At 39.3% G+C, this 22,322-nt stretch overlaps 1 non-coding gene and 1 pseudogene across 1 annotated transcript; one reads left to right on the top strand and one right to left on the bottom strand.

Moving 5' to 3' along the window:
- Positions 1–2,003: 2,003 nt before the first annotated feature.
- LOC126931935 (small nucleolar RNA U13) lies at positions 2,004–2,106 on the top strand. The gene has a single exon (XR_007718039.1). It is a non-coding gene; the product is annotated as a small nucleolar RNA U13 (small nucleolar RNA).
- A 13,242-nt stretch (positions 2,107–15,348) lies between these two features.
- LOC126931647 (mitochondrial carrier homolog 2-like) lies at positions 15,349–16,268 on the bottom strand (annotated as a pseudogene).
- Positions 16,269–22,322: the final 6,054 nt, after the last annotated feature.

The following is a 22,322-nucleotide window of genomic DNA, read 5'->3' as shown; positions in this document are numbered from 1 at the left end:
GTAATGAGATGCAATGTTTATTTTCTGTACTCTTCCCCACAGACTGCAAAAATACCCTTTGCTCAACCCTGTCTAATCATTGTAAGTGTCAACAGTCAAAGCTAATGACAGAACGTAGGTTTATGGGGCAGTAACCCTGCCTACTTGGCATAAAAGATCCATTCCCAGAAAAAAGGTTTAAGCAATCACGTGAACTTCAGTCTAACTAAAGGAGCTTCAGTGGATTGGTGATTTTAAAATAATGATTCTTTGATCAGGTTGGTAGTTAATGTTTGAGTGTAGATAGGTGGAGGAAGGTTGCAGTTGATGACTATTTAATTAAGTGTATAGAACATGAGTCTTAGTCTTGGCTTCTGAGTAACCCCTCCCCCCATCTGGTAACCCCTCACCCCATCTGATTAAGCATAAACCCCCTGTGTGTGTCTCCCCACCAAAACACTCAATGGTCAGGTTAAATTAAGTTTTATTTATTAAACATTTACCAAATGTCTGCTAAGTTCCAGGTGTTGCATTACACCTTTGAGAGTCAAAGATAAAGAGGTATGAAATGTATCTTAACACTTGACTGTTGGATTCTGAATTCCTGCATCGTAGTTGGCCTTCAGCATGATTCACATACCTGGCTACTCAGTGCAGGCTATTGCAGAGTTGGCTGCATAAGAATTATCTTGAGAACTTGTTAAATATACAGGTTTGGGGGCCGCAATCCCAGATATTCTGGTGTAACATACCTGGCAAGAAATACAGGCATCAATATTTATTTTTTTAAAAAAAGGTTCAGTGATACTTTTAAAAAAGGTATTTATTTGTATCTTTATTTCATCTCCTTGGTCAGCTTGAACTATCCAAGGTCATAAGCTTTGTACTAAAATACCCTTCTAATATTATAGTTTTGTTCAATTTCCTTATTTTTTTAATAGCTTTTGCTTCACATATATTTTTAATATTTTTTAATTTTTTGTAATTTTCAAGTATATAATATACTATTATTAAATATAGTTACCATGACATAAAATAGATATCTTGAACTTACTCTTCTGTCTAGATAAAAATTTATATCCTTTGACCAACATCTCCCCAACCCCATCCCCACTTTCCTGAGCCTTTGGTAATCACCAGTTTACTCTCTACTTCTATGAAGTCAACTTTTTTAGATTCCACATATAAGTGAGAACATATGGTATTTGTCTTTTTGTTCCTAGCTTATTTCACTTAACGTAATGTCCTTTAAGCTCATCCGTGTTGTTGAAAGTGACAGGATTTTCTTATTTTTAAAGGCTGAATAGTATTCCGTTGTGCATTTTGATCACATTTCTTTATCCATTCATCTGCTGATGGACACTTAGGTTGATTCCATATCTTGGTATTATGTTTAAGCCTTTGTTAAATTAACCCTGAGTGCAAGGTAGAATTCTTCAGACAGTTTTTTTTTTTTTTTTCCTGAGACAGAGTCTCACTCTATCACCCAGGCTGGAGTGCAGTGGCGCGATCTTGGTTCACTGCAACCTCTGCCTCCCAGGTTCAAGCAATTCTCCTGCCTCAGCCTCCTGAGTAGCTGGGACTGCAGGCGCATGCCACCACCCCTGGCTAATTTTATTTTATTTTATTTTATTTTGAGACATAGTCCCACTCTGTCACCCAGGCTGGAGTGCAGTGGCAAGATCTCAGCTCATTGCAACGTCTGCCTCCCGGGTTCAAGTGATTCTCCTGCCTCAGCCTCCTGAGTAGCTGGGACTACAGGCATCTACCACCATGCCTGGCTAATTGTTTTTGTATTTTGGGTAGAGACGGGGGTTTCACCATGTTGACCAGGCTGGTCTTGAACTCTTGGCCTCAAGTGATCTACCCTCCTTGGCTTCCTAAAGTGCTGGGATTACAGGTATGAGTCACCATGCCCAGACTCTTTGGACAGTATTTAAAAACAGCTGATACCAGGTCTCCACTCTATAGCAATTAAATCAGAAACTCTAGACATTGGGTCCTGGGCATTGACATTAAAAAAAACCCAAAATTCTCCAAAGCATGATGATTGGGTTTTCATACTAATGTGTGAAATGTGCCTCCCTCAAGCCTTGTTACGACAAATAAAATTCTCCCCAGGTGATTCTGAGTCGAGTTGAGACCCCTTGGAGTACGTGTTTCCTGTTGATGAGATAAAGCAAGGGGAACTGCTGTCATCTGGGACCTAGCATGCGCTTTTTGACATTTCTTCCATTTGCGTGGTTATTTCAAATTTTCAAGTGCATAAAATCTTGCAAGCCCCTGGAAGAGACCTTAGAGACTGGCTACACCAGGAGTCAGGAACCCTATAAAGGGCTAGATAGTAAATATTTTAGGCTTTGTGGACCATATATCATAACTACCTGGCAGCCGTAGAGTGAGAGCAGCCATAGACAATATGTAAATGAATGGGCGTGGTGTGTTCCAGCAATCTTATTTACAAAACCAGTTGTGAGCTGGATTTTTACCCCTAGCTGTTGTTACTTGCTAACTCATGGTCTACACCAACACTCTGATCTCACCCATGAGGAAACTGCCGTCCACTGGGCGATGTCATTTGACTCAGATCTCAAGGCTAGGAAAGGGTAAACATGGGCTTGAAGTTCGGGTATTTCTACTTAAAACAAATAAACAACCTCTCCTCTCCTAAATCTACAGTTGGTGAATAGTGTTCTTAAAAATTAAACCATTAAAAGGAGGGTCTTCTCATGTCTACCCTTTGTGTTTACCTGGCTTTATGGTGCTGTGATGTGCTGTGTACATGTTACCACTCTCTCCAGATTGTAAGCTCTTCCGTAGTAGAGCCTGGGCTTTCTTCAGTGCCACATTCCCACCAGTCTGGAGCAAAGCAGTGCCTGTACCTGTTAGTGTGCTGAATATATTGCAGCTTGAGGATGTGGAGCTCAGTTTCACGTGTTTATTTCAAGACAACAGGGCTGCCTGGGTCATCGATTTCTGGAAGTATCTTTTGTTAATATGTAGCCCACTTGCTTGTGTTCTTTATAACTTCAAATAATATTTATATAATGACAAAGTTTGGGGATTGTGGCAGTGGGGGAAAGCGCAGATTAGATGTCTAATTACTTTTAAAAAGTTGACCTTCAAGTTTGGCCAAAAAAAAAAAAAAAACTGAAGAAATCAAGTTTGAACAGGATTCTTTGCAATATTATTTTCTCTTCACTTTTCTTCTGTGCAGGCTTGCAGGAAAGTATATATGCAATATGTTATTGTTGTCTGCCACATTCAGAAACCTGCCCCCCCAAACCCCCTCTTCTCTGCAGTCTCTCCAGTTTGACCTTGAGAAGTACTGTTTACAGTTCAGTGAACCTGGGTATCTCCCTTCTTGCTTCAAGCTCAGCAAATGGACAAGAAAAACCTGCAGAACTCGTTCAGCAATTTCAAACTATAAACAAGCAATCCAGAGGGAATAAGGGAATGACTGCAATTAAAGTCTTCTCTCCCAAGGTTGTCAACACTCTAGGTTGAGCAGTGGCCTGAGAAAGTTGCTCATTTCCCAGGCAGGCTTGCTTAATGCAAGGTGCAGTGGGCTATTATCTAATGTACCTTGCTTTATCAGAACACACGTATCTCTCTCTGCCTCTGTCTGTCTGTTTCTCTCTGTCTCTCTCTCTCTCTCTCTCTCTCTCTCTCTCTCTCTCTCTCTCTCTCTCTCTCTCTCTCTCTCTCTCACACACACACACACACACATCTTCCTTATTCACATATAAACACACACAGTTGCTATTGTCTCAGGATGGATATAGTGGAAGATAGAATATTATGATCTTACAAGGGAAAAAAGGAGCTTTTAAAGGGCAATTCAGGCCGAGCGCGGTGGCTCATGCCCGTAATCCCAGCACTTTGGGAGGCTGAAGTGGGCGGACCACGGGGTCAGGAGAACGAGACCATCCTGGCTAACATGGTGAAATCCCATCTCTACTAAAAATACAAAAAAATTAGCCGGGCATGGTGGCACTTGCCTGTAATCCCAGCTACATGGAAGGCTAAAGTCTTGGGAGGCTTGAAGTTCAGGTATTTCGACTTAAATCACTTGAACCCGGGAGGTGGAGGTTGCAGTGAGCACACCAGCCTGGGTGACAGAGCAAGACTCCGTCTCAAAAGAAAAAGACAATTCAATCTGGGGAAAAGTGGCTCAAATGCTTGGGAAGTAAATAGAAAGGACAATTTAGGTAACAAATACACGGTGTGGCTGAAATGTCATAGGTTATCATTTTCATATTGCACAGAGCTACATGATTTCATTTATAAATTTTGTACTATGATTCTTTCAGAGATACAAAAGAAATAGACAACTTGGTTTCTGCCTTATAGTATTTGCAATTATTTGAGGATAAAGGACAATGAATATGTATGTTATTGAAGGAATGGATAATGTACCTATTTAAGGAAATGATGAAGACCCCAGATGAATGGAACAGATAACATCTTTTTTTTTTTTTTTTTGAGACGGAGTCTGACTCTGTTGCCCAGGCTGGAATGCAGTGGCTTGATCACTGCAAGCTCCGCCTCCCGGGTTCACACCATTCTCCTGCCTCAGCCTCCCAATAACATATTGCTCCTCAAATAATTGCCAAATACTAGAAGGCAGAAACCATGTTGTCTATTTCTTTTGTAGGACACTTTGAGGCCTGGCTCACCAGACTACATATCACGAGTGAGCACTTGGAAGTTCTAATCTGAGTGATATGATGACATGTTCTCTGTGCCTTTGAATATCTAGTTTCTCATCTATAACACAATCTTTGAAGCTATACAAGGAGAAAATCAGTGTCACCTGACCACCATCTTTCGCCTTGAAAGGCATAAAATTCTAAGTAAGAATACTACATATCATGCTGTGTATTTTACTGCTGCATGCTAAGCCTTTACCAAATATTTTTAAAGGAAAAGAATAGTAAATTAGGATAGGAGCACTCAAAGGAACCCATAAGATGTCCCCTTAAAGAAAGGATTTATGGATGAGGAAACAAAAGCCCAGGGGGCCGCCATGATATACTCGTGGTCACACAGAGGAGGAAGTCTCCTGAAGCAAACTCAAGGGCGCTTTGTACATCATACTAATCCTACTTGTTGATTTATAAAAGTATTAGCTACTTTATTTTCTCCTTAATTAGGACAGAGAGTAATTATCATTACTGGGTCCAGAAAGAATTATGCCAATGTTCCAAGATTATGCATGGAACATTTGTCATGCAAAGCGCTGCCCTTCATACATAGAGAGGCCCCATAGGCTATGGCCTCCTCCCTGGGACTGCCAATGTGTCTGAATTGCTGGTAGCATCTCCCCCAGGCCTATGAACATGAGCTGCTCCTTTGATGGGACTTTGATGGCCATTTGATGGCCATGAAATATCATTTAGGAGAGGGGTTAATGCCTTTTTTGTTGTTGATCTTTCACCTTCAGGGAGCATGAGCCTCTGAGAGATCTGCTTTCATGCCATGTTCACAGAAAGGTTTTGCTCAGCCTGAGCCAGGCGGTTGCTGACTGCCAAGGCCAGCGTGTGCCGACTGCTGCTGTGTTTCCCAGCGCTGCCAGCAGGATCTTATTCTTCGTATCTGCACCTCCCAAGCAATTCTTCCGGGGCAGCTTTGTCTGTGCTCCTCTGCCAGGCTGAAGGGCTGGTGCTTAGGGATGCATGCATCCCGCCCTTTGCCCTCGTGTCTGAGCTATTCGAATCTGATTTCCAGGGCAATTGCAGTTTGGCAGCTCCCCGGGGCATCCTCTGGAGCGGCTGCTCTGCTGTTACTGTTTGGGAGGCCTTGGAAACTCCCTTGGGAAGTTTGTCAGATGGTCTGATGAGAATAGCAGGAGCCTGCTTTCCATAGTCAAATTGTCATTTTCAACATCGTTTTTGTTGTTGAGCTTCTCTTTTTTAAAAATAAAATAGTAAAACAGACATACTCTTTTCTAAACAAGTGTAGACTTTTACCATGAGGGCTGGAAGGGGCCTCACTGAGTAAATACCTCTTCTCCCACCCTCATGTGATGGCTTCTTTGTTTTGAACCTGGGTGTGCCCAAGTGGTTTTACAACCTCCCTTGGATATCAACAGTCCTTATCCTCTCACCATCTGACCTCCCTTCCTGCTTCTGATCCTCAGAGGGTGCCCAGACAGTGCTCTCAAGAATGGGTTGAGGTTCTGAAGGTGTGTGGGCACCTAAAGATCCTAAGCTGTCAAAATAACTGCTGTCCAGGAGAAACTGACCAGGCCTAAGCTTCAGTCTGGGGAAACCTGACGCAATAACTTTTAGCAAGTACTAGGCGTTTTGCTGTGCATCAGGCCTGCAGATCAGCCATTTACATGAGTGATTTTCACACATTCCAAGAAATAGTTTATTTCATTAATTCCATTTTACAGATGAGACTATTGAGGCTCTGAAAGGCTAAATGACTTGGCTGAAGCCACATACTTAGTGGCAGAGTCAGAACTCAGTCTCTAAGGCTTTTGAATTCCAGAGCCCATACTTTTAGCCATGATGGTATACAGATTTAGTTCTGGGGTCTGGAGACCATTGACATCTTGGAAATAAACTGTGTCTTGATACAAATAAAGCACAGCTATGGGTGTGTTCAGTTCTTGGACACATTCCTTTCGAACTCCAAAGGACAAGGGGTTAACCTCATGACTTTGATAGGAAACAGAAGACAGGTTGTGAGGTTTCTTGGGTAATTCTGGGTATTTGGACACCTGTTCAGTTATTCTTGGATTCTGTGGTGGGGGTGGGGGGAACATGGGGAGGCTGAGGTCATTATTGCAAAAACCATTTCCTGAGCGCTTGACTTCAGGAAATGCTGTAGCATTAAAAATACCCATTGTGTAGGAGTGATAGAAGCATGACTCACGTTTAGCAATTGTGTCCATAGGTCACAAAGGATTTGGGGAACACAGGGGATATTCACACAAGATTGTGTCTGTGGGTGGTTCATTATGAAATTTTTAGTAGGTTGAGAATCATGGTCGCATTTCAAAAGGAATGACATTTAAGATTCTCCATGGAAGCTATGAGACTTGGCTCATCATTCATACATTGATTAACAAACGTCAATTGTCCGCCTACTAAGTGCAGGGCCTTGCACTGGGTGCTTTGGGATTTTGCAAGAGGCGTAAAGCGTCGTTCTTGCCCTTTAGTACAGTGTTTATGAACTGGTGACAATGAAACAGGCTGCTTTTTAAACTTCCTTTTTTTTCCGCCTTGAAACATTGACAAAAGGAAGACTATCCCTTAAAGAAAGGCATTTTGTTTTATTTTCCAGAACAAATACTATCAAAAAATCAGGTTTGGTAACTCTCAGGCCTTGTGCCTAGGAAAATATGATTATCAGGAAAAAAGATGCAGGGGCATGTCCTGGCTTAGGTACCTTTTGTTCACTGTAGGGTAGAGTACAGTGAACAGTGAATACAGGGTAGAGGGAATAGGAATTTTTTTTTTTTTTTTTTTTTTTTTTTGAGATGGAGTCTTGCTCTGTCGCCCAGGCTGGAGTGCAGTGGTGTGACCTCAGCTCACTGCAACCTCTACATCCCAGGTTCAGGCAATTCTCCGCCTCACCTCCTGAGTAGCTGGGATTACAGGCACCCACCACCACGCCTGGTTAATTTTTGTATTTTTAATAGAGATGGGGTTTTTACCATCTTGGTCAGGCTGGTCTTGAACTCCTGAACTCGTGATCCACCCGCCTTGGTCTCCCAAAGTGCTGAGATTACAGGTGTGAGCCACTGTGCCCAGTCCAGAATTGCTAATTGAATACTCATGGTCTTTTAAACTTGGCCAGACGATTTTTTTTTGGGGCTTTGTTTAATATTTTGTATAAAACTTCATGCATACTAAACATGACACTAAAATATATGTACGTTATAAAGTCTGATACTGTAATGATCACCTGTGAAACTACCACCCAATCTAAGTACCATAATAGTATCAATGACTTGCATTTCTTTTCATATTCTTCCTCTGTCCTCTCATCTCATCTCTGGCTTACCCTCCTTTGAGATAGCCACTACTTTAGAATTTGCACTTACTGGATAGACTTTAGACAATTATTTTTCTTTTTTTTCTTTTCTTTTTTTTTTTTTGAGACGGAGTCTCGCTGTGTTGCCCAGGTTGGAGTGGAAAAGTGTGATCCCAGCTCACAGCTGATTCTCCTGCCTCAGCCTCCTGAGCAGCTGGGATTACAGGCCCCCACCAGCATGCCTGGCTATTTTTTTGTTTTTATATATATTTTTAGTAGAGACAGGATTTCACTGTGTTGGTCAGGCTGGCTTGAGTTTAGACATTTCAAATCCGTACATGATGCTGTGCATGATGTGGTATATTCACAGAGAGATAGCTTAGTTTTCAGGGTTTATTTTGCTGTGGCTGATAGACCTAGACATCTGTGGCTATGTTTGTTTCCATACACGGGCACGACCTACACAGAAATGGAATTCCTCCTGAACAGGCTGCAGAGCACGGGGTTATGTGTGTGGGTCTGAAGTCAGGTAGATCTGGCTTTAAATCTCACCGCTTTGACTAGATAAAAGTAAAATGTGTTGTGTCTGCCTTGAGTGCCAGGCCCTTTGCAGGTGATATCTCAGTTATTCCTATGACACTGTGAGATGTATTCATATCCTCATCTTCCTGGTGAGGAAACTGGGATTCAGGGAGGTTGTGGAATTTGTTCTGGATTTCTAGCTTGTAAGAGACACCATCAGCATTAAGCAATCTTCAAGTCTTATTCCAAAGCCTCCTTTTCTTCCTCCTGTTAGAAAGTTTCTGTTTCAAATCGGTAAGAAAACCAAGGCAATCATTCTCATATGGGTTTGATCAATGCATAGATATATGACCGCAACTTTGGAAGTTGTGGTCAATGCAAGAAAATATTTTTTAAAAACTCAGAAGAATTAATACTGGAAAACAAAATTAAAATATCATTTTTAGATGTTATGATTGTATCCTTTTAAAAACTAAAAGAAATAATCTAAAAAAAATAACTATAGGCATCAATAAAATGGACAGATGAATGCAGTATATACAAATATATACCAGGAGTCCTTTTATTTATACCAGAATAACATAATATTATCTAAATTATTTAACGATAAGAATTCTTATGAAACAGTTGCATGTCTTATCTGATAGAAACAAAATATAAAACTTTACTGAATAATATTAGAGAAGATGAATGGAAAGGTGTACTATTGTCCTTGAAAATAATGATCAATCAGAAAGCCTTCTATCTCATTCAACAAATTTATAGGTTGACTATTGTCCACCTCAAAAATCTTCCTAGGATATTTGAACTTAACATAATTGTAATTTTTATTTACAAAAATAGATGTCATTTATTTAGCACTTGCCACCCCCATGCTCACCTAAGAGCATTAACTAGTCTTTTACAAAGAGAACAATAAATGGAGGTATACCTTCCCCCAATAAGCATATAGTTAAATGGAACAGCATAGTCCAGAAGTAAACATATTGTACATAAGAATATAACAGATAACAAGAGGCATCTTTGAAAAACAATGAAATAAAGAATTATTTAATACACATTGTTTAGTATTCTTATCTAGATCTCTTTTCGAAAAAATCAATTTAATACAGCAATTTAATACCTCATGATCAAAATAAATTTTATATGGCTAAAGTATTAGATAATAGGAAACCTTACAGGAAATATAAGTTATTGATTGTCAGATCTTTGGAGAAAACACTGTCCTTTTTTTAAAAAAATTGTACTTCGAAGTGTCAGAAGAAATCACAAAGAAAAAGACTGACAAATTTGGCTACATAAAGGATTGCAAACACATGAGCAACAACAAGAACAGAATAACTTAGGTCAGCAGATGGGAAAGAATCACATCAAACATGACAAACAGAGGCTATCATCTGTGGTGAAAACTCTCACTGGAGAGCTGAAAGTAGTGGACCAGTTCTTCCCAAAGTGCAGGCTATGGGAAGGACAGAGGAAGACCAGCTTCTAGGAGGAAGCAGGGCTGGCATCTTCGGGACCTGCTTGGGCACAGGGAAAATGGGGGGTGACCTCACTCCCACCTAGGTCTGGTGGGTTTCTGGGGACTGGAGAGTCACCATGATCGTAGGATATGGCAGGATGTGGTTACCCAGGACTTCTATCTCTAGGAGGGTCCTCTACTCCAGGAAGTAGAAAGGAAGAAAACACTGAGGGAGGAAACAGCCCTGGATATAGAAAGGATTGGAAGAGTTGTCCTAGAAAATCAACCTTAGTGATAAGGAGGGAAACTGCTTCTGCAGGTAAAGGAGAAGATGGAGACAGTGTCTCCCAAAGAGCCATTAGAAAATAGGAGTTCTCCCCTTAGGGAAAACAAGATCCCATGGCAGGTGGATTTTTCTTGGCTGTGAGTACATTTTTTGGCATGACGCTTACAGAACGTGGTGCTTAGGACCATCATTCCAGGACTCAGGAAGCCACATGGGAACTTGGAGGGAAATATGCGAGGAGTGTCTGGTCATAGTAGATAGTAGATACTCAATAAATATTTGTTAAATGCAAAAGATAAAACCTAGCTGTCTAATCTGTGACAAAATCTTGATAACTTTAGCATTGCTGATGGCATGCTAAATTGCTTCAATGCTTTGGAAAAACTACGTGACTGTGTCTAGTGTATCACTACACACAGGCAAATGTTCAAATCTTTTGAGCTTGTCAGTGTATGCTCTTGGGAATTTAAGAAAACAATTGAGCATCAAAACAAAGCTATACATATGAAGTTCTGTAATAGTAGATGCTGTGGCCTGAATGTTCAGGCCCTGCCCCCGAAATTCATTTGTTGAGATCCTAACCCCCAAGGTGATGGTATTAGGAGGTGAGGTCTTGGGAGGTGACTAGGTGACGAGGGAGGAGTCCTCATGATTGGGATTAGTGCCCTCAGAAGAGAGGTCTCAGAGGGTTCCTTGCCTGTTCCACCATGTGAGGACACAGAGAGAAGACAGCTGTCTATGAACCAAGAAGGGTGCCCTCACCAGACACTGAATCTGCTAGTACCTTGATGTTGTCTTTCCCAGTCTCCAGAACTATGAGAAATAAATTGCTGTTGTTTATAAACCACTCAGTGTATGTATTCTGTTATAGCAGTCCAAATTAACTCAAGCAGTTAAAAAAAAAAAAAAACAGATGAGAGGTTAATAAATATAAATACACATATATCAATAAAATAGTATTTATTCATTAAAAATGACAGATAAGACCATAGAAATGGAGAGAAATGTGTAATATGAATGTCAAGTGAATAAAGCAGAATGTAGAGGGGCTTCCCTCTGCCTCCAATATACTTTGCTGAGGCCCAACCCCCACTGAATGCCCCTGAAATCCCACTATGCTGACACCCTCTTTAGTGCCACACTTTATGCAGGTCCCCAATTTGCTTTATCTTGTCTCCTCAACATCTCAGAGATGTTTTTGTATGGAGCCTATCAGTTCAATTAATACAACTGTCCCTGGTCTTAGAACTCAGGCCTAGGGATTGGGTGGAAAAACATTAAATAGTAAGGATGTTTACCTTTTGTCTTTATGCTGTGCTTAAAATCATGCCACCCCTTTCAATACTGTTTGACCAAAAACATATGTCCAACTCTAACTAGTTTAAGATGAGATTTTCTTAGGAGGCTCCTTAGTCTTCCCTCATGCAGATCAACCCCCAGTGGGCCTGATCCTTTAGCCTCTACACGTGTCCAGACATGTCTGAATCCTATGGTGGCAGAAACTACTCAGGTGCAAATTGACACCTCTGACATGAAAGTAATTCTTTTGTTAAGTAGTGAGATGTGATATGTGCTTTCATTTTAACAATGTTCCTATATATTATACTTATATAGAAAAATGAGAATGGATCATCGCTGGTATCTGCTGTTTTCTTGACAGTTTGTGAATTATCATTTCATGCTTTAGTCTTGTATTTTTAAATTCAATTTTTAAAAATTATTAATGTGAAGCATGCTTTGAAACCAACCTAAAATTTATAGAGAAAAAGTTGACAATCTTCTCTTACCCCATCCAATCCATTTTTACTCCTTTTAAAAACAAATTTCCTAAAAGAAGATGGCAATTTACAGTCCCATCAGCCATGGTTTGATCTACGGTCCTATGTCTATTTTTTCTTCATACTCATACAAAGAAACATAAATGCATGTTCCATATGTGTGTTGATGAAATCACCTAACACACATACATTTGAAACTTGTTTTCTTTCACTTAATATTTCTTCTGGGTGTCCCTCCAGGTCAACTAATATAGAGCCCACCAATTATATTTATAGTAGCACAATGAAACTGCCTTTGCAAAAACTGTAACTGAGAAAATTATGATGGTAAAAGAAATTTGACTTAACCGCCCCCATCTTGCTTCTAACCTCCAAGCTGTCCTTGTTCATTCTTGGGCATAGGCTGAACTAACTTTGGGAGGAACTTAGTTTATAGTTCAACTTTGAGACAAAGGTGATAACAACCCTTTGCCAAAACAAACCTCCTTCCTCCCTGGGGACTAGACTGCCTTTGCGGGACTAATGAATTAACCACAAGATGAGAAATTATGGTTTAGGAGTTATGCCGCTGGAGGCTGCAAGATTCTAAACTCCTCCAAATGACTCCTCGGGATAACATCCTATTGTAAAACCTAAAATCTGTGCTTGAGATGTTTTGCAGACCTTGCAGTCGGTGGATCAGCTGGCACCACCCAGATCGCTACGTGTGGCTCCCACCCAGAAACTGACTCAGTGCAAGAGGACAGCTTTGACTCCCTGTGATTTCATCTCCGACCCAACTAATCAGTACTTCCCATCCCCTGGCACCCTACCCACCAAACTATCCTTGAAAACTCTGATCCCCAAATTTTCAGGGAGACTGATTTGAATAATAATAAAACTCCGGTGTCCTGTACAGCAGCTCTGTGTGGATTAAGTGCTTTCTCTATTGCAATTTTTCTGTCTTGATAAATTGGCTCTGTCTAGGCAGTGGGCAAGGTGAACCTGTTGGGTGGTTGTAATAATATTCTGTTGTATAAATGTCTTGTAGTTAATTCAATTATTTCCCATTTTTGGACAATCAGCCTATTTTTGTGATTTTTAAAATAATGCTACAATAAAGATTCTTATATATGCATTCATGTTATAAGTATATACATACATACTTATATTTACACATACACACATAAATGTCGGTGCTTTTGTTTCTCTCAAACATGATATTGGTAATGCTTCCTCATATGTGTTTTACCCTTCAGTATGTGTTGCTATTGATTTCCCAAAAGAGAATGGCAATTTCCAGTCCCATCAGCCATGGGTTCATTTCCTCACTTTCTCACTGAAATTGTACATATCCTTCAATTTTTGCCAATTTGATGGGCAAAAAATGGAATCTCGTCAATATTTTAATTAGCATTTCTCTAGCTATTTGTTAGGTTGTGTGTATTTTCATATATTTATTATCCTTTGAATTTCCCTTTGTGATAACATTGTTTATATATTTGCCCATTTTTCCACTGAGATGTTAGCACTTTGCTTATTCATTAGTGGGAGCTCTTTATCATATGCACTGCAGCCTGTGTTTTGCCTTCTAACTTTGTTTAATGGTGTCATTTATTTGCTTTGAAAAATTTTTCAAAATGCACATAAATTAATTTTATGTATGATTTCTGGGCATCCTGTTTTGCTTTTAGGAAGACCTTCCTTCTCTAGATTATATAAATTATACATTTATATAATCTATTAAATTATACATTTATATAATTATAATTATACATTTATAATTATAATTATACATTTATATACATTTATATAATATAATATAAATGTATAATAAAAATTATACATTTATATAATTATACATTTATATAATCTTAGGAAGACCTTTCTTCTCTAGATTATAGAAATTATACATTTTCTATTTTTTTTGGTCTTATTGTTTAAGACTTTAAACTGTGGAATAATGTAATACATGTAATATAATATGTTATATACATTTTATATGTGATATGAGGACATATTGCAGGTTTTTTCTTCCAGATGAGCATTTGGATCAATCCATTTCCTAAAGATTCAGCTATTCTTGGTGGTGAATGGATGTGGTACCACTTACTTGGGAGGCTGAGGTTGGAGGATCACTTGAATCTGAGAGGTCAAGGCTGAAGTAAGCTATAATTGTGCCACTGCACTCCAGCCCGGGCAACAGAGTGAGATCCTGTCAAAAAGAAACAAACAAACCAAAAACAAAAAACAACAAAAACAAGAAAAACAAAAAATATCCAACTTTCTCAAATACTTAACTTTCCTGCTACATTGACTGCCCATCACACTCACCTGGTAAAAACCAAAGTCTTGATCAATCTGACTATTAATCTCCTGCATATGTGTTCCTGGGTTGCTGAAAACTTCTGGGGGGAAAAAAAAACGGCGTAAGAGCATTTTTATCACTGACCATTCATGATCTCCAGCTTCAACTGTGTTGTCAATGTCTCCTGAAGGCCGGGCGCGGTGGCTCAAGCCTGTAATCCCAGCACTTTGGGAGGCCGAGATGGGCGGATCACGAGGTCAGGAGATCGAGACCATCCTGGCTAACACGGTGAAACCCCGTCTCTACTGAAAAATACAAAAAACTAGCCGGGCGAGGTGGCGGGCGCCTGTAGTCTCAGCTACTCGGGAGGCTGAGGCAGAAGAATGGCGTGAAACCAGGAGGCGGAGCTTGCAGTGAGCTGAGATCGCGCCACGGCACTCCAGCCTGGGTGACAGAGCGAGACTCCGTCTCAAAAAACAAAACAAAACAAAACAAAACAAAACAAAACAAAACAAAAATCTCCCGAAAAGAATTATCTGGGCTCCAATCAGGGCCACTTAAAAACTTTCACTGTCGTAGGGCCTTTGCCTTTCTACTTTCTTCTCACTCTCCAGATTGTTCCCTATTTCACAGAAACAATAAAGGCAAACAGAGGGAAATTCTTTGAAAGTCCTGAGTCCCTCCCAACATTATAAAGCTATCCTTAAGGAAAACCTGTTCAGGAGATTCTCTGTACCCCATTCCCTCCTGTTTCCCTGTTTCCTTGCTCTATCTGTTAGCCACTTCCAAATATAAGTTCTTTGTTGGATCTTCTTGTCGTCATTTAGGCACGTTCTACCCTCTTTCATCTTTTTTTTTTAAAAAAACCAAATCCTCCATTAATCATACATTCTCTTCTAATTACTATCTCTCTCTCTCTCTTTTTTCAGCTAAGCTGCTGACTTCACTTTGCACTACCTGCTCACTCATAACCCTTTGTAGTCTGTTTTTTTTTCCCCCCCAAGATTAAATGATTGTTATAAAAGTGTATCACACTGTATGGAAATCAACATTTTCTGACACAATTTTGTGCATCTAGGACTATAGAAATGTCGCTGTCTCTGCCCCACATCTTCAAATCACATGAATAAGTCTTCCCAAAGGGGAGCTTCTGGAAAAGCAAGCTATTTCCTGGGCTCATATTTCCCTGATTTTGTAGCATGCATCAACAATCTATCCACAAAGTATATATTGGGGAACAAGGAGGGCATCCACCAGCAAGACCACAGTTGTTGACAGCCATAAGATTAGAGACAAGCACAAAGGGACAGGTCAACATGCCAGCAAAAATCTTGTGACAGCTTGAGAATAACTTTATTTCATTCATGGTAGAAACCCTGCCGTCCAGGGCATAGGTATTGATGAGGCAGGCCAGTGAGCTACACAGCCGCAAAGAAATCATGTCACCTAGGAGGTGAGGAACCAGTCCCAGGAAAAACCCTAGGATGCCCTCTTTCTGATATACGGTTATGAAGTCACTAAGTCCGCAGTACTTAGGTCCTCTGCCAATGAATTGTACCACAGGTCTCAGAGTGATCACGTGGAAGGAATGTGTGATGAGGCTAGCAGTAGAACGAGCCATCATCTCTCAAGCTGTCTCCTTGATAACTCAAAGGAAGACGAGACTTCTTTCTGTACATTTCCAGGTCCTCGTCCACTCCTGGGAATGCTGTAAAACTTTTCCATGGGCCACAGTTTGAAGGCCTCCCGAACACAGTCTTAGAGTTAAGCCTGTGAAAAGCCCATACCTTTCATTGATACTGGCAATGTATTGAGTGTAACAAAAGAGACCAGGAAGTTGAAATACTTGCCATCCAAACATATTGCATCCTATTTGTGGAGGAAGAGGCTTATATTCTGCATGAGCAGCTGGGACAGGATGGTGAGACCAGAACCAAGGAGGACTTGACTGGCTGTGTCTGCCATGATGGCACCTGCTACAGTATGGATTTATTTTGAATTTTTCTACTGAAATTACTCTGGCCGGCGGTTCTCAACTTGGGGTGATTTGCTTCCCAAGGGACATTTGGCAATGTCTGGAGACATTTTAGGTTGGCACAAATGGGGGATGGACAGGGGAAATGGGGTTGGTCCTGTCATCTAATGTGTAGAGGCTAAGGATTTTGCTAATCATTCCATCATGCACAGGACAGCCCCCATCATCAAGTTATTCAGCCCTATGTGTCAGTGGTGCCAAGGTTGAGAAAATTGCTCTGGACAAAAAGTCACCATGGAGTTCCTCGTGGCTAAAGCCGAAGGGCTGTTCCAGCTCTTATCATCTTGACCTCTGTGAAGTGTGGGGCACCATTGTGACTCTGCCTTCTTGAAACCATGTCCTCCTCTGGCTTCTCTATCACCAATCTTTCCTGGGTACCCTCTTACTTCTCTGACTGCTCCTGTTCATCATCCTCATTTGTCTAACTTTTGAATATAACTGTTTTTTAGAGATCCAGCCTCAATTTTCTTCTTACCTTCCACACTGTTCTTAGACGATTTTGTTTACTCCTATGACATTAACTTCTGAATAAACACTGATGTCTTCTAAGTCCATATCAAAATTCACACAATCCTACCTATTGAACATCTCACATACGCCAAACTGAACTCATGAGTGGACTGCCCTTCCTCCCTAAACTGTGTGTTTCTATTTCTCTAGCCAGGGATGGCACTACCACCAACCCAGCAGCCGAGATCCAGAAACCTGGTGGGGACTCTTCAGTCCTCCTTTTCATTTAATCAGATGTTCCACAAATCTTCTTCATCTGCTAGTATTTCTTCCTTGTTCATTTCTCTTAAATCTATTTGCTTATCTCTGTTCTCAATCCAACCACCTGTATTACTACAGCAGCCTCCCAACTACTTTTCTTAACAAATCTTTTTCCCATTCAATCTATCTTATAAGTTGTATTTATAATGATCTTTCTAAAATGCAAATCAAATTAGATCTATATCTAAAATTCTTCAATCCTTTTCCTCATCTAAGAAAAGGCTAAATTTCTAGAAGTGGCCTAAAAAGTCATTCATGATGACAGCCTCTGGAAAGTAAGTCCATATCTTATTTATTTTGCTATAGTACAGTGCTCAGTACATATTAGTAGGATACATAAATAAATGAAAGAACAAATTTCTGGAGAAAAAGCTATCACACACATGTGTTTCCTTAGTGTCAAAAGCTAAAATTAATTTTATATATTTCCTTTATAATTATGTGAGTACTTTTCTATTGAATCATAAATATGAAACTAATGTTATACTGGATGTCATGAGAAGTAGGCTCAAAATTGAGAAATGAAAATAAAATATATTTTAAACAAATGCTTACAAGCGAAATTATTATGCCAGTTTTGCATCTTGAAGGTTGTGATACATGTTTCCAAATTGTTTTAAATATATGGTTCACGTTTAAAACACCAACCATTGCAGGTTTAAATCTTTGAAGGTGAAGTATCATGATGTCTGCAACTAAGTTTCAGGTGGTGTAGCAAAAATGTTATATATATTATACATATAAACATACATATTTGTATATACATAAACCCACAGATACACACACACATGCACACATGGAGTAAGAGAGAGAAAGAGAAAGAAAAGAGACAGAAAGAGAAAGCAAATGTGACAAATATTTACAGTACAGACATATTAGGATTTGTCAGAGAAATAGAACCAATAGAATACATATACATATGTGTGTGTCTCACACACACACCCCATATATATATGTACACACATATACCTATATATATACATATATACACACATATATATGTGTGTGTGCATATAAAGATTTATTATGAGGAATTGGCTCATGCAATTATGGGGGCTAAGAGGTCTCATAATCTGCCATCTACAAGCTGGAGACCCAGGAAAGCCCATGGTGTAATTCCAATCCAAGCCTGAAGGCCTGAGAACCAGAAGAGCTGATGGTGTCAGTATAAGTCCAAGGGCAGAAGATCAGTGTGCAAGTCAAGCAGGCAGGTAGGAAGCAAAAAGAATGAAATCCTCCTTCACTCTTTGTTCTATTTGGTAGAAAGGCAAAGGTCCTCAACTGATTGGATGAGGCCCACCCCCACTAGGATGGGGGCAAGTCTTCTTTACTGAGGTCACTGATTCAAATATCAATCTTATCTGGAAGCCTGCTCATGGACAAACTCAGAAATGTTTAAGCTAGGCCTCACTTGGCCCAGGGAAGTTGACACAGAAAAGGTGAGGGATATGTGGGTGTTCATTTTACTATACTTTTAGATTTTCTACTGGTTTAAAAATTATCAAAAGAAAATCTTAGTAAAAAGAACACCAACAGCAGTGTTTGAAGTTGTACGATTTTAAACAATCTCAACAACACTAACATTGTAATAATTTTGAAAAAACTTTTGCTGATTTAACAGAAAAAGTTGTATATAATTTTTTGATTTCTAATGAAATTGAATCTTTTCACATTTGTTGAGAATCTTCTTTCTTCTTTTGTGAAGTCTTTGCCTATGTTTTGACTGGAAGGTTTATTTCTTAAGAGCCATATATATAAAAAGTATATTCATACTTGGATTGATCAACAGGCAACCCTGAAGCATATACCTTTATGTAAGAACTTCAAATATGATAAAGAAAGTGCACAAATCAATGGAAAAGGGATGAACGGGAAAATCTGGCAAATTGTCTCTCACACACAAATATGTGAGGTTTTTTTTACTATATCACACACTAAGATAAATACCAAATTAATACTATATTATTAAAATGTTGATTGCAAATAAGTATGAAATCCTGAAAAAGTTAAAACAAATTAGATAACTATTCATTGATCTTGGGCTTGAAATCAGGACTTTGTAAAAAACAATGGAAGAAAAAGCAAAGAAAAAATTGGCAATATATTTCATTGCATACAAACTTAAAAAAATACATAACCATCAAAGAGTTAAAATCCTTATTATAAAGGGAACTCTTGAAATCAATAAAAATAATGTCACGATAGAGAAATATTAAAATAAAACCCAAACCACAAGGAAGAGAATTCAATAATGAAAGAAGAAACCTAAATGTCTTAAAAGCATATGAGCAGATACCTTTAAAAAGAGAATATAGGGTATTGGTCCAGCTGGTTCATGGCAGTTTGTATGAGCGAGATTCAATCTTGGCTGTTGCTAGTCCAGGAAACTGGCAATAATGCTTTCGGAAATGTTAACGTAATACAGATCAGTATCCCTCATCCAAAATGCTTGGGACCAGAAGTGTTTAGATACTGGCTATTTTTTCAGGTTTTGGGAATATTTGCATATGCATAATGAGATATCTTGGGGATGGAACCCAAGTCTAAACATGAAATTTATTACACACCTTATAAACATAACCTGAAGGTAATTTCATATAATGTTTTTTGATAATATTATGCATTAAACAAAGTTTTGACATGAGGTGAGATATGGAATTTTCTACTTGTGGCATCGTGTTGACCCTCAAAAAGCTTCAGATTCTGGAGCGTTTCAGATTTTGAATTTTCAGATTAGGGATGCTCAACCTGTACTCAGCTTTCTCTTAGAAAGCACAGCCAGCAAGAGCTGCAGATCATCCAGGCATACCTGGTACTGGTCAGGCCCTTAGCAGAGTAATGTGATCAATATGGGAATCCACCCTTCAAAATGTAGAAATTAAAGAGGGTTTCCTAAGGAGCACTACAAAAATAATTATGAAGAAAATCAAACCAGTAGGGGAAAATTAAGGAGATTATATTTATTTAGTCTACAGAGGAAAAAGCTAAATCATGAATAAATAAATAGTTACCTTTAAGTATATAAGTATATTAAAAAAAAGATTATCCCGTGGAAAGCTAGATTATTCTATCTCTATGATAGACAATAAGAGGAATATGGTTAAATTGCACTAAGAGACTCTAATTAACATTAGGTCTTGCGAAACTCCAGGGAAGGCTAACAAAGAAACAAAGGAATCCCTGTCTTTGTATATCTTTCTGAGCAATTTAGACAACTGCCTATCTTGTGGCTTCATTATAGGATAGCAGGTGGCTGGGGCCTTGATTACAATTATAGGTTTACAGAATCTTAGAGCTGAAAAATAGCCTCAGTAGCTTGAAGTTTCTCTTTTATATGTTTGTAGATTTCTGTTGCCACCCACCCACCAATAGCATATACAAAGGAAAGTACAAGATGTGAAGCTTTGCAGGTTAGAGTTCTATCATAGTTAAGTGACTGGAGCTTTTAATAGTGTCTGCTCAGATAATATGAGCAGATCTTAGTTGTATGGCATGAAAAAACAAACTAGGGCAGTAAACTAGGGCAGAACAGTGTAGTATTGTGATTCTTCAGTTGCTTTTTTCAGGTTACAGATGAAAACTAGTCTTTTATCCCAAGAAAAATGTGTATGAGTACGTGCACCCATTCATGATATCCAGATCCTCAAATTTAGTGATCAAGGTGGAGTTCTTAAGAGCTCTGCAGTTGGATTTCTTATATTTATATCTAAACTGAAATCCTCCCTTTTCTGCTTACTAGCCTGTGGTCTTAGGAATGTTAGTTACATTCTCCAAGTCTGTTTACTCATTTCTAAAATGGGGATAGCTTATCTTATGCATGAGATTTTTCTTAGTGAAAATCAAGTAACAAGATAAAAATTTAAAGAAATTAAGAAGTAAATGACACATAGCAAAGGCTGCCCGAAAGTGTTTTTCCATTTGCAAGTTGTGATCCAGTGCAGGAGTTTAGTAGTAAAAATGGATTCAATAGGTCATGATTGATGTTAAAAACTGAAATAGAATAGAAAATATTCATTGCACTTAGTAATCATAAATATTGCATTGAATAATGTATTCTGTATGATATGTTTGTGCATAAGAGAGAGTTGTGGAACACTTGTTCCACATAATGGTCATGTGCATAATGGGTCATGTGTATAATGCCAACACTTTGGGAGGTCAAGGTGGGAGAATTGCTTGAGACCAGGAGTTCAAGACCAGCCTGGGCAGTGTAATGAGACACCTGTCCCTACAGAACAATTAAAAATCAGCTGAGCGGCCAGGTACGGTGGCTCACGCCTGTAATCTCAGCACTTTGGGAGGCCGAGGTGGGCAGATCATGAGGTCAGGAGATCGAGACCATCTTGGCTAACATGGTGAAACCCCATCTCTACTAAAAATATGAAAAAAAAAAAATTGCCAGGCGTGGTGGCGGGCACCTGTAGTCCCAGCTACTCAGGAGGCTGAGGCAGGAGAATGGCATGAACCTGGGAGGAGGAGCTTGCAGTGAGCCGAGATAGTGCCACTGCACTCCAGCCTGAGCCGCAGAGTGAGACTCTGTCTCAAAAAAAAAAAAAAAAAAAAAAAAAAAAAAAAATCAGCTGAGCAAGCATGATGGCTTGCGCCTGTAGTTCCAGCTACTCAGGAAGTTGTGGTGGGAGGATTGCTTGAGCTCTGGAGTCCAAGGCTGCAGTGATCTATGATCACATCACCTAAGTTCAGCCTGGGTGACAGAGCAAGACTCTGTCTCCAATCAATCAAACAATAACTAACTAAATAAATAAAATATTTATTGTGAATCATGGTTAAAAAAAAAGCTTATAGTTATTACAGTTTATTATTTTTGTGTTTTTGGTCTTAACCCTTTGTTTTATTTCCCTAGTGGTTGCTGTAGGATCATAATATGCATTCCACCCCTCCAAAGTCTAGTCTGAAATAACATAATACTACCTCACAAAAAAGGCAACAATCCTACAACAATATGCCTCCAGCCATCATCTCTGGACTTGGGTGCCATGATCTGCATACATCTTACTTCTGCATATGTTACACACTCACTTTTGCTTTTAACAGTTCACTTGCCACCAAATAAGTTGAGAAAAAAGAAAAAGAAAACATTCACATTTACGGTCTCTGGTGCTTGTCAGTGTTTCTTCTAGATCTGATCCTTTATCTTCCACCAAGTTTGCACAATCTAAAGTCCCCCTTTAACATCCTCTGTAGTGTGGGTCTTC

This window comes from Macaca thibetana, chromosome 11, assembly GCF_024542745.1.
Source record: "Macaca thibetana thibetana isolate TM-01 chromosome 11, ASM2454274v1, whole genome shotgun sequence".
In the NCBI taxonomy this organism is placed as follows: Eukaryota; Metazoa; Chordata; class Mammalia; order Primates; family Cercopithecidae; genus Macaca; species Macaca thibetana.
The sequence above is the reverse complement of the archived record's forward strand: the minus strand, read 5'-3'. Positions and strand labels throughout refer to the sequence as shown.